Below are 14558 nucleotides of genomic sequence, written 5' to 3'. Positions count from 1 at the left end.
TTTCTTTTCAGGTTAAGGGTATCTTGCAAACACATTCAACCTGAGCATTTCAGGTCTTTCATTGCTGAGGTGAGTAATTTATATGAATTTCATTTGGACTTTTTCTTAAATATCTGGACTTTTCCCTGTCATCATATTGTGGATTTGGGGGATTTCTTCCCTCTCTGTCTCTGTGTCCTGGTTCTGTGTTGAACTTCTTCTGCTGGTTCATGAGTTATGCGTTCTGTGTTTCTTGCCATGCTCATTGCCCTTCACCTGTGCCCAGTACTAAGGTTTATTTGCATTTACCCTGAGTTTTGCTTTGCCCCTAATAACAAGTATGTGGCACAGTTCCACATCCCTTTTGTGTGCCCCCTGCTGCCCTATTCCTCTGAGGGTGTCTGGGTCATCTGTCAGCGTCCTTCTGATCTGTTTTCAGTTCTGCCTGCCTCCCCTTGTTGCTCCCCAGTCAGAGTCTTTAACACCTCACTTGGCTCCTCCCCTTCCTTGGTCCTCTTGTCTTCTTATTTTCTCATAAAATTGGAGTGCTTTCTGTGAACAAGTACTTTCGATATGGACCTTTGAAAACATGTATTGGTGCATTATAATTATGTATAATAGTGGGATTCATGATGCCATATTCATACATGCTCAAAACTTCTATTTTCCTTTTTTCCCATTTTTTAATCCATAAGACATCTTTTTCTCTCACAGTATGAAAAAATTTCTCCTTTCAGAGGATGCTCTCCATTTTTCTCACTGTCAAAATATTTCATATCTCTTTATATCAGTAATCTTTATATCAAAGGAATATGCTTGCCCTCTGTATGAGTTCAGCTTCTAGAACATTCTTACCAAATACTGTTCGAACTCTACCTTTCTTTCATATTTTGTAAGAATTCCTTCTTACAATCGTTTTGGTCTCCACTCTTGGTCAAAATGATGCGTCTTCCTGATTATAACACACAGTGTCCCTGTCATTAGTGTTCCACAGTGAGTCAAAGTGCAGTGCAAGCCGTGCCTATTTGTTCTCAGATCCTGGGTGAATCATCTGTTCAGTAGCCCTTGGTGGGAAGGGGGATGGATTGGGCTGTGAGAGTCAAAGAAGTGAAGATGTGGCCTGTGGTGAGTGACTGTTGAAATAATAATGGTTAAATAAAAGTATCTGTTAGAATACATTTAAAGAAAAGTATGCCCAAAATATTTTTACCTTTTTAAAAATTTTTTTAGTTGTAGGTGGACACAATATCTTTATTTTATTTATTTATTTTTATGTGGTGCTGAGGATCAAACCCAGTGCCAGGTGAGTGCTTTTACCACTGAGCCACAACACCAGCCCCTATTTTTACCTTTTTACTCTTGTTCTAGAAGATTTTAAATTACCTTTGTGACATGCACTACACTTTTGTTAGAAGTCTACAGCTTCTGTATATTTTTTCTTTTTTTAAAATTAAAGGCTTTTTATTATTTTGTTATATAAATATCACAATGATTAGTGTCAGCATTTCTGCCTCACTGTCTCTTATTATTTCTATCTCTGACAAGTCAGCCAACATATTAATTTTGTTCCTGTGTATACAGAGTTAAGTTTGAGAGTATTGTAAACCTAACATTTGGGTGTATAAAGTGCCAGTTAGGTCCTATGGTTCTATCTGTACTTAACACATACAGAATTTTTTTTTTTTTTTCTTAACATCGGAGAAGGGAGTTCATCTTAAATGTTTCCTCAGAAACAAACTGAAATTCACCTTCTCCACCCTCCAAAATAGAAGCACCCTGGCCCATTGTGGGCCTTAACTAAGTGACACAATCTCAAGCCAACTAAATCCAAAATCAAAAATAAAGGAAAAGCTGGGTGGAGTGGCAACTGCCTGTAACTCCAGTGACTGAGATGCCTGAATTCGAAGGATCTCTCACAAAGACCAACCTTTGTGAGAGAAACAGATGACTTAAGACCTTGACCAGGCTTGATTTTCATGAATAACATAAATACATGTTACTAGAGATATGTATACATCTAAAACTAAATATGAAACTGGCTTGAGAGGTGTTTAAACCTAAAACGTGGAGACCAAAGTCAAGGAAGTAAAAGGGCCAAGGAAAAAGCAGCCAATATTTGGCCCTTGCCCACTAAGGTCAATGAGTACCCAGAGAATGATGGGACCCCTCTAAGGGCTCTGAAACCCCATTGAGTCCCCTGATCTGCCAATCAGGAAGATCCAGAGGACCCTAGAGAATGGAAAGCCAACTGGTGGTGCACATTCTGCAAAGAGGAGAGTCATCAGAGACAGAAATGTCCCTGATGCTTCCAAGAGAATCCACATACGGTCATCGATAACCTGACCCATCCTGGCACATGGTACCACTGGTAGAGGAAAGGTAGAGGAGCCAGGAGGCTTCACACATGTCCCCAAGTGTGGTCACTGAGGAATCTCAGCTGACTCTTAAAAGTAGGACCAAGGTCAGTTTTTGACCAGCTTGGTCTTAAACACCTGGCAGGAGAGTATGGCCTGAGCACAGTCCTACATGGACAACTAAAATGAAAAACAATGTTTTCTTTTTTAATGTGACTTAAGATGTACACTTGTGACAACTCTAACAAAAGTAAATAAAGCTGAGGGCTGTAAAGAAAGAGTTTGGACTCTAGAGACACAAGTTTGTCCTGTGTTTCAGAAACTGCCTGAAATACTAATTGTTTTTGTATTAATTGTTCACCAAAAAATTAATGCTTTACTTTCTTGTTTATTGTTGTCCTAACATGAACTTTGCCCTATGTATACCTTGTTCAGTCACCTGCCAGCTGCCACCATGGACCTCTAAGTGTCCATACCCCACCTGACAGAAAGCAAGGAATTTAAGTCACTTCTCCTCCACTTTGCCCTCTCTCAGCAGGAAGCAGGATCCATAGAATTGGAATGTAGTAATTGACAGTGGGGGAAATGTAAAAGTGGTCCACCTGACCTTTTGAATATAGCTCTGAAGCTTATTTTTAAAAGGGACATGTTTTCGTTTTCATCTTCTCCCTCTCCAGTTCACTAACCTGGGTGCAGGGAACAAGATTACCTTGAGTTATCTGTGCTCCACAGGAAGAAGATATCTGAGAGGATCTAGGAAGTAAATGTCTCCAAAATTAACAAGTGAATGTTAACACACCTTGTCAGGGCATGCCTGAAATGTAGTCTCTGAAGAGCTTCTTTAAATTCCCCTGTTCCTCCTGATGGGCAGAATCACAGACTTTGGAATAGGAGTCCCCTGTGTTTCTCCTTTACTAGCAAAGCAATAAAGCTTCTTTTTCCTTTTTCTCCCAAACTGTGTCCTCATTATTGAATTGGCATTGGGGACAAGGACCAAGCTTTTGGTTATAGTACTATGAGAAAACATAGTGAAAATGTCTCAGGGCATTAGAATTGGAAAAGATTTTTTGAACCAGTCCCTAAAAGCACAGAAAACAAAAGAAAAAACAGACAAATAGGATGAATCAAACTAAAAAATTCTCTGCAAAACTAAAGCAACAAAAACATTTGCATGCTGTACATCAGATAACAGGTTAATATCCAGAATATATATGGAACTCAAGGAACTTCATACCTAGAAAACAAATAGCCTGAATTCAAAATGGAGGGAAAAAAAATCTGAAAAGACATTTATCAAAAGAAAGAAGCAAATGGCCAATAGGCATACAAAAAATAGTAATTACCACCAATCGTCTTTGAAATGCAAATCACAACTACAATGAGATATTATCTCACTCCACTAAGAATGGTTGTTAACAAAAATACAAAAGAAAATAAGTGCTGGTAAGAGCATACTTGTATATTGTTAGGTGGAATATAGATTCCTAGGGGGGCAGATTTAGAAAGGTTTAGGCAGCCAGGACAAGATGGCGCGTGAGGAGGTTGAGGGCAGGACCAGAACGAAGGAGCATGGAGAGGATCTTCTGAGGTCAACCTCTTGCTTGATGTAAGTGTTCATGGAATCAAGTGAAGGACCTAATCAGACAGGCACTTCCATCCTCCTGCGCCTCAGCAGGGGATTCAACAGAAACACTAAGATGTGAAGGATTATGGAAAATAATATTCCTGCAAGATAGCCCCCTCCCCCCAAATGGAGAGAGGTACAGCTTGGAAGTAGTGAAGAGAAACTAGCCAAGGATTAACCTCCCATAAAATTCTTTCCTGATAATATTTGGGGCCCTAAAGGAAAGGGTAGACACTGAAGGTTGGGCCCTGAACCTTGACCTTCCCCATGGCAAACTGGTCCTAAATGGAGGCACAGCATATAACAATGGGCAAGATTTGAGTACTCATCCTTCAGGGTCTGGACTCTTATCTACCAGACAACAATGAGTTTCAACCTTTTTACAACTACCCTCCTAAGTTCAAGTTTTCCCCTGAACTGCATGTGCACGGCTTCCAATGATTACATTATCCCTCATTGTGACCTATAAAACCAAAATCGCCTCTCTAAATGAAGGTCATTTTCACATGTGGAAAATGAGCCCCGATGGTGCCCAAGTTCTCAAATGAATAAAGGCTTCTCTGAATCTGTTGAGGTCTGCATCCAATTCTTTTGCGCTTACAAGATATATGGACAGAGGGGGGCACCAATCAATAATAGTGAGGAGAGCATGGACAGGGGAGGAGAGAAGGAAAGAAGGAATTCCAGAGATCACAAAAAGAACAGGCCAAAACTCCCCAATTGAATTCCCAGCTCTGGGGTCCCTTTTCTTCAGAGAAGTCTTCTCTGTATCTCTGTCATTTTTGCAATAAATCTACTTCTTGCTTGCTATATCTGTGTCCTGTTCTTCAATTCTTTGCTGAACAGAGACTATTGTCTCTGCACCACTAGATGGTAATAGAGCCACTGGGAAAAACGGTATGGAGAGTCCTCAGAAGTTAAAACACAAAACTAGCATATGATCCAGGAATTCCTCTCATGGGTAATAGCCAAAGAAATAAATCCAGTCTGTCAAAGATATCCGCCCTCCCGTGTTCACTGCAGTACTCTACTCACAAAGGCCATGAAATGGAAGCAACCTAGGTGTCCATCAATTGATGAGCAGGTAGTGACAGTGTGCTACATACACACACTAGAATACTATTTTCATCCATTAAAAGGATAAAATTCTGTCATCTGCAATACAATTGATGGAAATGCAGATGATCATGTTAAGGGAAGTTAAGTTAATTTTTTATTCCTCCTTCTTCATAGCTTACACATGCTACATAGTTCTATGTCTTCTTTGTTCACTTTTTAAAATATTTCAAACTTTATCTTGCCTTACCACCCTATTTTCTCTTCACGTAAGAAGCTGTAATTCCACTGTCTAATAGAATGGTATAGTTTTTACAATTCCAAACACCACTCATGTTGCTATAATTGTTAACAGTGAATTTTGTAGTAGATACCTGCTGTTTAATGCCTTATGTAGTTCATAGTTCTTTTCTTATTTGTATTGATGTTAACTGCTGACCCCACCATTCCTATATAGGTTACCATTAGTATTATAGATGTCAAAGTAGACACTGGGCATAAATATTAAGACTGTACATCTGCTGCTAACATCAGTGCAATTCACGGTTCCACTCTTCCTTTAAGAGGGGCTGGAAAGTGATTGGGACGCTTCATGTTTAGAGTACAGATCTTGTTGCCAAGCAACACTCACAACTCAACCAAGTAACAGGAAACCTCACCCCACATGTGGTTTAGTCCCACCTAGGCCTCAACAATACCTCAACACATAGAACTGAGGAGACAAAAACCTGAAAGTCACAACCAAGCCACAAAGAGGAACAACCAGAGGGAAAGTTCAGGTTCTACTCCTGGACATCTACTCATATATCAGAAACAGAGAAATACCAGAACAAACAGAATATTTATAGACAAAGGGACACACGTGATAAAGAGGAAAGGGAATTCATTTCATTTGATGTGAAAGTCTGAGATCTCAGAAAATATGAGGAAACAGGCAACCCCTCCACACATACAATCTTCCAGTAAAGGATCCCACAGATATGAAAGTAGATAATTTTCCAGATAAAGATTATGAAAAACTAATTACTAAAACATTTAATGAGCTACAAGAAGATCTAACAATTGAGTTAAGAGAATAAATACAGATGAAATACCATGTCAATAAAGAAATAGAGATATTGAAAAGAAACCAATCAGAATAGCTGTAAATAAGCAACAAAATGCATCAAATTAAACATTTCCTTGAAAGCATCACCAACAGATTAGGTTACCTACAAAATAGAACTTCCAGCTTTGAAGACAACTTTAGGCCTTGAAGACAGGTAAATAAGCTTGAATACCCAAAATGCAATCAAGAAAAAATAATTGAAGACCATAATCAGAATATGCAAGAATTCTGGGACAGCATCAAAAGAGCAAATCTGAGAATAACTGGGATAGAATAGAACATGGAGATACAGGGTAAAGCATTAGGAAGGTTTTCAATGTGATATTAACATAAATTTTCCCCATATCAGGAATGAGATAGAAAACTACATACAGAAGGTGTATAGGACCCCAAAGGGACAAGATCAGAACAGAACTTCTCAAGGACATATCATAGTCAAAATACCTAACACAGAAAATAAGGAAAGAATTTTAAAAGCTAAAAGAGAAAAGTATTAGATCATATTTAAAGGTAAACCAATAAGTCTCCCTTCTGACTTCTCAAATCAGACCCTAAAATCAAGTAGGTCCTGAAATGAGATATTCCAAGTTCTAAAAGAAAAAAGTCCAAGACAAGATTGGTATATCCAGCAGAGTTTCTTTTAAAATCAATGGAGAAATAAAATCTTTGCATGACAAGAATAAACTAAAAGAATTCATGACCACCAAGCCAGCACTAAAAAAAAATGCTCCAAGTTAAACTGCACACAGAGGAACCCCCCCAAAAAACTCTAAAACTCCCCAATAGATGAAGATCACTGGAAGAACAACTAACCAATGAAAATCAAGACAGAATTAAATATAGCAAACCAAGTCAAATGGCAGAAAAGTACAAATACTTATCCCTAATTACAATGAATGTAAAAGATCTCAATTCCCTAATTCAAAAACACAGATTAGTGGAATGTATCAAAAACCAAGATCCAAATATTTGCTGTTTGCACTAGGCTCATCCAATAGGCAAACACACCTGCCTGCTGAAGGTAAAAGGATGGAAAAATTATTCCATGCAAATGCAGTCCAAAAACAAGCAGAAGTAGTTATTCTCATATCTGACAAAGTAGATTTCAAGCACAATTAATCAGAAGAGACAAAGATGCCATCAAGGAAAGCAAACTACAGACCAATCTCCCTGATGAACATAGATGTAAAAATCCTTAATAAAATGTTAGCACACCACATCCAAAAATATTTTAAGAAGATAATACACCATGATCAAGTGGGATTTTTCCCAGGAATGCAAGGTCTGCTTGACACGTGCAAATGATTAAATGTAATTCTCCATATCAATAGAATTAAGGACAAGAATCACATGATTATCTTGACATGCACAAAAGGCCTTTGATGAGAAACAGCACCCACTCATGCTAATCCTGGAGAAATTAGGTACAGAAGGAACATACCTCAACACTACAGACAGTATTGGACAAACCCAAAGCCAATATCATACTGAATGGAGGAAATCCAAAAGCTTATTCTCTATAATAGGGAATGTAATGCACATGCACACACACACACACACACACACACACACACACACACACCAAACAAACCCAGTACCTAGATGGGCATATAATTCCCAAGATTTGGGAAAATCTCAGTTATTAGTTTACTGAGTAATTCCTTAACATACACTAAGCACTTATTTTGTGTAATAGTTCTCCCAGAGGGTCAAAGGCAAAGAAAATGTTCCCTTTCCTTAAAAAACCAGGTGTGGGAGTTAGAGAGACTACATTCTGTCCACTTCTGGTGGCATTCTTCTGTAACCAGAACTTTTAAGACATAGAAGAGAAGTTCATATCATTTGGGAGAAGTTGAGGAGACATGATAGCAGATGACATTACACCTGGCCCTGAAGAAATATTACTACTTGATTGGGTGGTAAAAAATGTAAATGGAGAGATGAGCAGGAGCTAGAGCCATTGTGCATAGTGGTGTGGGGACAGCAAGCAGGCCAGGACAGTGGCCATGGGCCCTGTGAGTCAGTTTAATGAGGAAGAGGATCAAGAGGTTCCATGGGAAAGGGAAGATAAGGGACAGTTTCATGAGGACACATAGAGACTCCTAGAGGAAGCTCACCGGGAAATTTATTTCTGCACTTCACTGTCTGGAAAGGAAGAAAAAAACAAAGTGGAAGAGACAGGGATAGAAGTTAAAATTGTTTGAACATACTTGGTTTTGTAAATTTTACTTTGGGAGTTTGACATTTTAAATATAAGTATTGAATTACATATTTTAATTTCATAGTTATATGATACATTTTAATTATAATCTTAATATATATAAAATATGAAAATATTTTATATAAACAAAAAACAAAATGAAATTATGCAAAATGTTATCCCTGAAAAGCAAAAGCAAAATGATTTTTTTGATGAAAGTGAACATTTAATGAAAGATTTGCATATGCCACATACTTAGTTGAATGATCTGTCTACATATTCTCAGATAATTCTCATAATTCTTTTTTTTTTTTTTTTTTTTTTTACAAACTGCATTTTGATTCATTATACACAAATGGGGTACAACTTTTCATTTTATGGTTCTGCATGATGTAGATGCCATTTGTGTAATCATGCATGTACATGTACATAGGGTAATGATGTCTGTCTCATTCCACCATTTTTCATATCTCCCTCTCATTTCCTTCTACATAATCCCAAGTTCCTCCATTCTTCTCTTACCCCCCCACTTCCCCATCCCCATTATATATCATCATCCACTTATCGGGGAAAACATTTGGTCTTTGGTTTTTCGGGATTGGTTTATTTCACTTCTAACCTGTGGCTTATAAGTCTCCTGAAGGTGTCCACAAACTTTATAATAATGGGGTTACCCTACAGCATGAATATTAACAATTAAATATTACACATCAATCAAGCACAGTGCTTCCAAATTTAGGGAGCTCTCTCTTGATCTTTACAATGTTTCTACATACACACTGACCCCAGCCACCAGCCTCTGTGATTGCAGAAGAGAAATCATGGGAAAAGGGAAGGGTGTTTCTGCCAGAAGAGGAAGAGGGCAGCCATGGAGGACACACCAATGTCACCCCCACTATTATTCGAAGGTCATCTGGGGCAACTTTACTCACACTCAACTGGAAATGACAAATGACATAGTAGTTATTTCTGGGGTATAAGTTGGGTGTGGGGAAGGGTACTTTAAATTTTTGTTATATGTAATTTTGTAGCAGTTGAAAAATTTTTAATGAACTATTGTGTTTGTGTGTGTGTGTGTGTGTGTGTGTGTGTGAGAGAGAGAGAGAGAGAGAGAGAGAGAGAGAGAGAGAGAGAGAGAGAGAGGTTGAACCCTGGTGATAAGGCCTCACTCAGGACCTGGGAGGGAAAGTCTCCATGGGGAAGAATGGAGCTCAGCATGTCACCAGAATCTGGGAGTTTGGACAGGGGAGGACTGACTTGATGGCCCCCTTCCAGGATGGTGACAGTGCCCTCCCACTGCTGCCTCACCTACAGCAACCTGGTTTTAGGCTGGGTGCATGAATTCATCTTCTACCCCTCATCCCTGCCACCCGGACCACCTGCATGGCCCCAGCCTTCCAAGGGCATCTCCTACACGAGGTCTTCATTGGAATTCATGTGGCTGGGGCATGAAGGACTGGATTTGTAAGTGTCTCAGCACATGTAAGATGTCCTGTTGGGGACCATCATTCTGTCCCTCACCATGAGCCCATCCTGAGTTCACAGAGCTGGTCCCTCAGCACCTGCTGCTTCCAGGCTCCCCAGAAACATGCTGGCCTTTTAGCTCTCACCTTCTACAGTGTCCAGCTGGTGAAGGAGGATGACTGACCCCTGGTGCTGGGGAAACGGGCAGGACAAGGACAACTGAAGGAGGGAGGGAGAGGGAGGGCTCTGCTCAGCTATTCCTGTGCCTGGAGGCCTGACTGGCAGAGTGCAAGACTTTTCAACCACACACACCCCCACGCAGCACTGCTAATGTGTGTAATGGGAGAGGAGCACACTGGTTACGTCTTGTGTTCAGGGATAACCAGGTATTTACCTCCACATTCTATCCTTTTCCATCCTCCTTAAAATCTGGAAAAATAAATTCTACTTTGTGTGTGTGTATGTGTGTGGGTGTCTCTGTGTGTGTGTGTGTGTGTTTTAGAAGCTTGATGTTTTCTTTATTATATTTTTCACCTGTAGCTCTTTCATTAAGAAACTGGAGACCACATTTTTTATTTCCTCCTGGATGTTCCCCTTCCCTCCCTGATCAGACTGTAGCAATTCAGACTGTAGGATTAAGAGAAAGACATGGGACGATTAGTAAGAAAATGCCCAGGTTCCCTTCGTTCCCAGAGTTTGCCTTCACTAGTCTTATCTTCCCATTACTGTTGCTCTGCTTAAGCGTGCTCATTGTACTCTCTTTGAGCCCAGCCGCAAGAGGGAGGCATTTAAAATCAACCCCTTCCATGAGTCCCTTCAGGAAAAGGGCTTTATATACCCAATAACCAATAGATGTCCCCACACCCTCCAGAGATTCCTTTAGTCTACAGGGCAAAAAATAAGCAATTTTTACTTTTGTCATGGGTTTTTCATAACTAGGAGTTTATATTGGCAGGGAGGAAAGCAGTAACGTCCTTAAGTCTGTATCCTCCAAGGATCTCTAGCATATGACAAACTGGGACCCTAGCACTTTGCCAAAGAAGGCCAGAAATAACTTTGTCAAAGCCAGGTGGTGAGAGAGGGGTTTTTCTGGACTGTATTGAAGCTCAAACTTAGGGAGATATCCCTAATATTCCTGTCACACAGATGGGAGCTTCTCTCTCAACAGTATAGCCTGCATACTGCAAAATTACAAATGATCAAGAAAAGTGCCTTTTATATGTTACCAGGCTTGGGCTGGAGATATAGCTCAGTTGGTAGAGTGTTTACCTTGCAAGCACAAGGCCTTGGGTTCAATCCCTAGCACCGGAAAAAAACAAAAAACAAAAAACAAAAAAAAAACATAAGCCCAGCATATGTTACCAGGCTTGGCCTCAATAATCTCTACCATGAAAGGAGAAAACCTTAAGGAATCATCTACTAAGGAAGAAAAATCAAGGGGACCGCCCCCCAAATCTAAAACAGGTAAGTATAAATTTAGGGAGATTTTTGGAGGATCCAAACAAATATATTGAGATGTTTCAGAACTCATACCAGGTATTTGACTTCACCTGGAAAAATTATGCTATTACTTAAACATCTAGAACACAGGCAGGTCCCAGAAACAATGCTAACTGGGATCCAAATGATGAAGAGGATGCCTGGGAAACTATTATTTATATGAGGCCTTCAGGAAAGTCCTGCTGTTTTCATGGAGAGACTCAGGAAAGCAATAAGAAAAAACACCACCCTGGATCCTGAATCCATAGAGTGCTGCCTACTTTTAAAGGATACAATTATCCTTCAGTCAGCCCCAAACATTTGGAAAAAATTTCAAAAATTGGCATATGGCCCTGTTCAATTCTTAGATGATCTCCTCTAGCTTGCATCTTCCATTTTTTATAATAGAGATCAAGAGGAAAAGAATGAAAGGGAGCATAAAGACAAAAAAAAAGGGCTTATTAAAGATCATTCAAAACCTCAAATGGCAGAAATTTTAATACCCTGAAACAGCCCATGCAATACACCCATTTTAGAAGTTCAAAAGCCAAATGGGGAATGGCACCTAGTCCAGAATCTTAGAATAATTAATAAAGCAGTCATTTCCCTCCACCCTGTAGTTCTTAATCCATATACTCTGTTATCTGAGATTCTAGCTACTGCTTGATTTACTACGTTAGATTTAAAAGATTCTTTTTTCTATGTACCCTAGACTCTCAAAATTACAATATCTGTTTACCTTTAAGAAACCAGATAGTGGACCTCAACTAACCTGGACAGTGTTGCCTCAAGAATTTAGAGATGACCTTAACCTGTACAGACAAACCCGACCTAAAGACTTAGCAAAATTCTGAGATAAAACATCTGTAATTGTTCTCCAATGTGTAGATGACATTCTTTTATGTGTCACCACACAGGAGAAATATCAAGGCCATTACAGAATTCCTAAACTTCTTAGCTTATAGGGGTTATAAGATCTCAAAAAAGAAAGCTCAATTATGCCATCAACAGGATGAATATTAAAAATTGCAACTGTCCCAAGAAATCCACAAGCTAGGACAGGAAAAAACTAATCTCCATAGGACAATATCCTCTACTCCAGTCCATAAGGCAACTTAAAAACTTGATAGGGATAATTGGATACTGTAGGCTTTGGGTTCCTGGGTATAGGGAATTACCTAAGCATCTTACAGCCTCCTTAAAGAAACTCTACACCAAGGAACTGTCCTGATATGGGAACCAGAACATATTAAAGGTTTTTAAAAACTTTTAAAATTTAATTATTTTTATTTTTACAGACTGCATTTGATTCATTGTACACAAATGGAGTATAATTTTTCATTTCTATGTACACAATGTAGATTCATACCATTCATGTAATCATACATGCATATAGGGTAATGATGTCTGTCTCATTCCACCATCTTTCATACCCCCACCTTCCCCTCCCCCTCTCATTTCCCTCTATGTAATCTAAAGTTCCTCCATTCTTCTCTGACTCCCCACCCACCAACCTCATTATATATCATCATCCAATTATCAGAGAAAACATTCGGCCTTTGTGTTTTTGGGATTGGCTTATTTCACTTAGCATGATATTCTCCAATTCCATCCATTTATCTACAAATGCCATAATGATATTCTTCTTTATGGCTGAATAATATTCCATTGTGTATATATACCACATTTCTGTTGAATGGGATCTTGGTTGGTTCCAAGATGTAGCTATTGTGAATTGAGTTGCTATAAACATTGATGTGGCTGCATTACTGTGGTATGATAATTTTAAGTCCTTTGGGTATAAACCAGGGAGTGAGATAACTGGATCAAATGTGGGTCCATTCCACATTTTCTGAGGATTCTCCACACTGCTTTCCAGAATGACTTCACCAATTTGTAACTCCACCAGCAATGGACAAGTGTGCCTTTTCCCCCACGTCCATGCCAACATCTATTATTGTTTGTGTTCTTGATAATAGTCATTCTAATTGGAGTAAGATGAAATCTTAGAGTTGTTCTAATTTGCATTTCTCTATTACTAGAGATGTTGAACAGTTTTTCATGTATTTATTAATCACCTGTATATCTTCTTCCATAAAGTGTCTGTCCAGTTCCTTGGCCCATTTATTGATTGGGTTCTTTGTATTTTTGGTGTAAGGTTTTACAAGTTGTTTATAAATTTTCAAGATTTGTGCTCTATGTGAAGTATGTGTGGAAAACATTTTCTCCCACCCTGCAGGCTCTCTTTCCACATTATTGATTGTATCCTTTGCTAAGAAAAAGTTTTTTAGTTCGAATCCATCCCACTTATTGAATCTTGCTTTGATTTCTTGGGCTTTGAGAGTCTTGTTAAGGAAGTCCAGTCCTAAGCCAACATGATGAAGATTTGGGTCTACTTTTTCTTCTATTTGGTGCAGGGTCTATGGTCTAATTCCTAGGTGCTTGATCCATTTTGAGTTGAGTTTTGTGCAGGGTGAGAGATAGGGGTTTAATTTTATTCTACTCCACATGGATTTCCAGTTTTACCAGCACCTTTTGTTGAACAGGTTATCTTTTCTCTATTGTGTGTTTTGGCACCTTTGTCTAGTATGAGATAACTATATTTATGTGAGTTTGTATCTGTGTCTTCTATCCTGTACCATTGGTCTGCCTGTCTATTTTGGTGCCAATACCACGTCATTTTTGTTACTATTGCTCTGTAGGATAGTTTAAAGTCTGGTATTGTGATACTTCCTATTTTACTCTTCCTGCTCAGATTTGTTTTAGCTGTTCGAGGTCTCTTATTCTTCCAGATGAATTTCATGATTGCTTTCTCTATTTCCATGAGGGATGTCTTTGGGATTTTAATTGGAATTGCATTGAATCTGTGTAGCACTTTTGGTAGTATGGGCATTTTGACAATATTAATTCTGCCTATCCAAGAACATGGGAGATCTTTCCATCATCTAAGACTTTCTTTAATTTCTTTCTTTAATGTTCTGTAGTTTTCATTGTAGAGGTCTTTCACCTCTTTTGTTAGATTAATTTCCAAGTATTTTATTTTTTTGGCTATTGTGAATGGAGTGGTTTTCCTAATTTCCATTTCAGAGAATTCATCACTTATGAATAGAAATGCATTAGATTTATGTGTATTTATTTTGTATTCTGCTAGTTTGCTGAATTCATTTATTAGTTCTAGAAGTTTTCTGGTGGAGTTTTCTGAATTCCCCAAGTATAGAATTATGTCATCAGCAAATAGTGATAGCTTGAGTTCTTATCCTATGCATATCCCTTTAATTTATTTGGTTTGTCTAG

The sequence above is a fragment of the Sciurus carolinensis genome, chromosome 7 (assembly GCF_902686445.1).
Source record: "Sciurus carolinensis chromosome 7, mSciCar1.2, whole genome shotgun sequence".
In the NCBI taxonomy this organism is placed as follows: domain Eukaryota; kingdom Metazoa; phylum Chordata; class Mammalia; order Rodentia; family Sciuridae; genus Sciurus; species Sciurus carolinensis.
Note: the sequence above shows the minus strand (reverse complement) of the source record.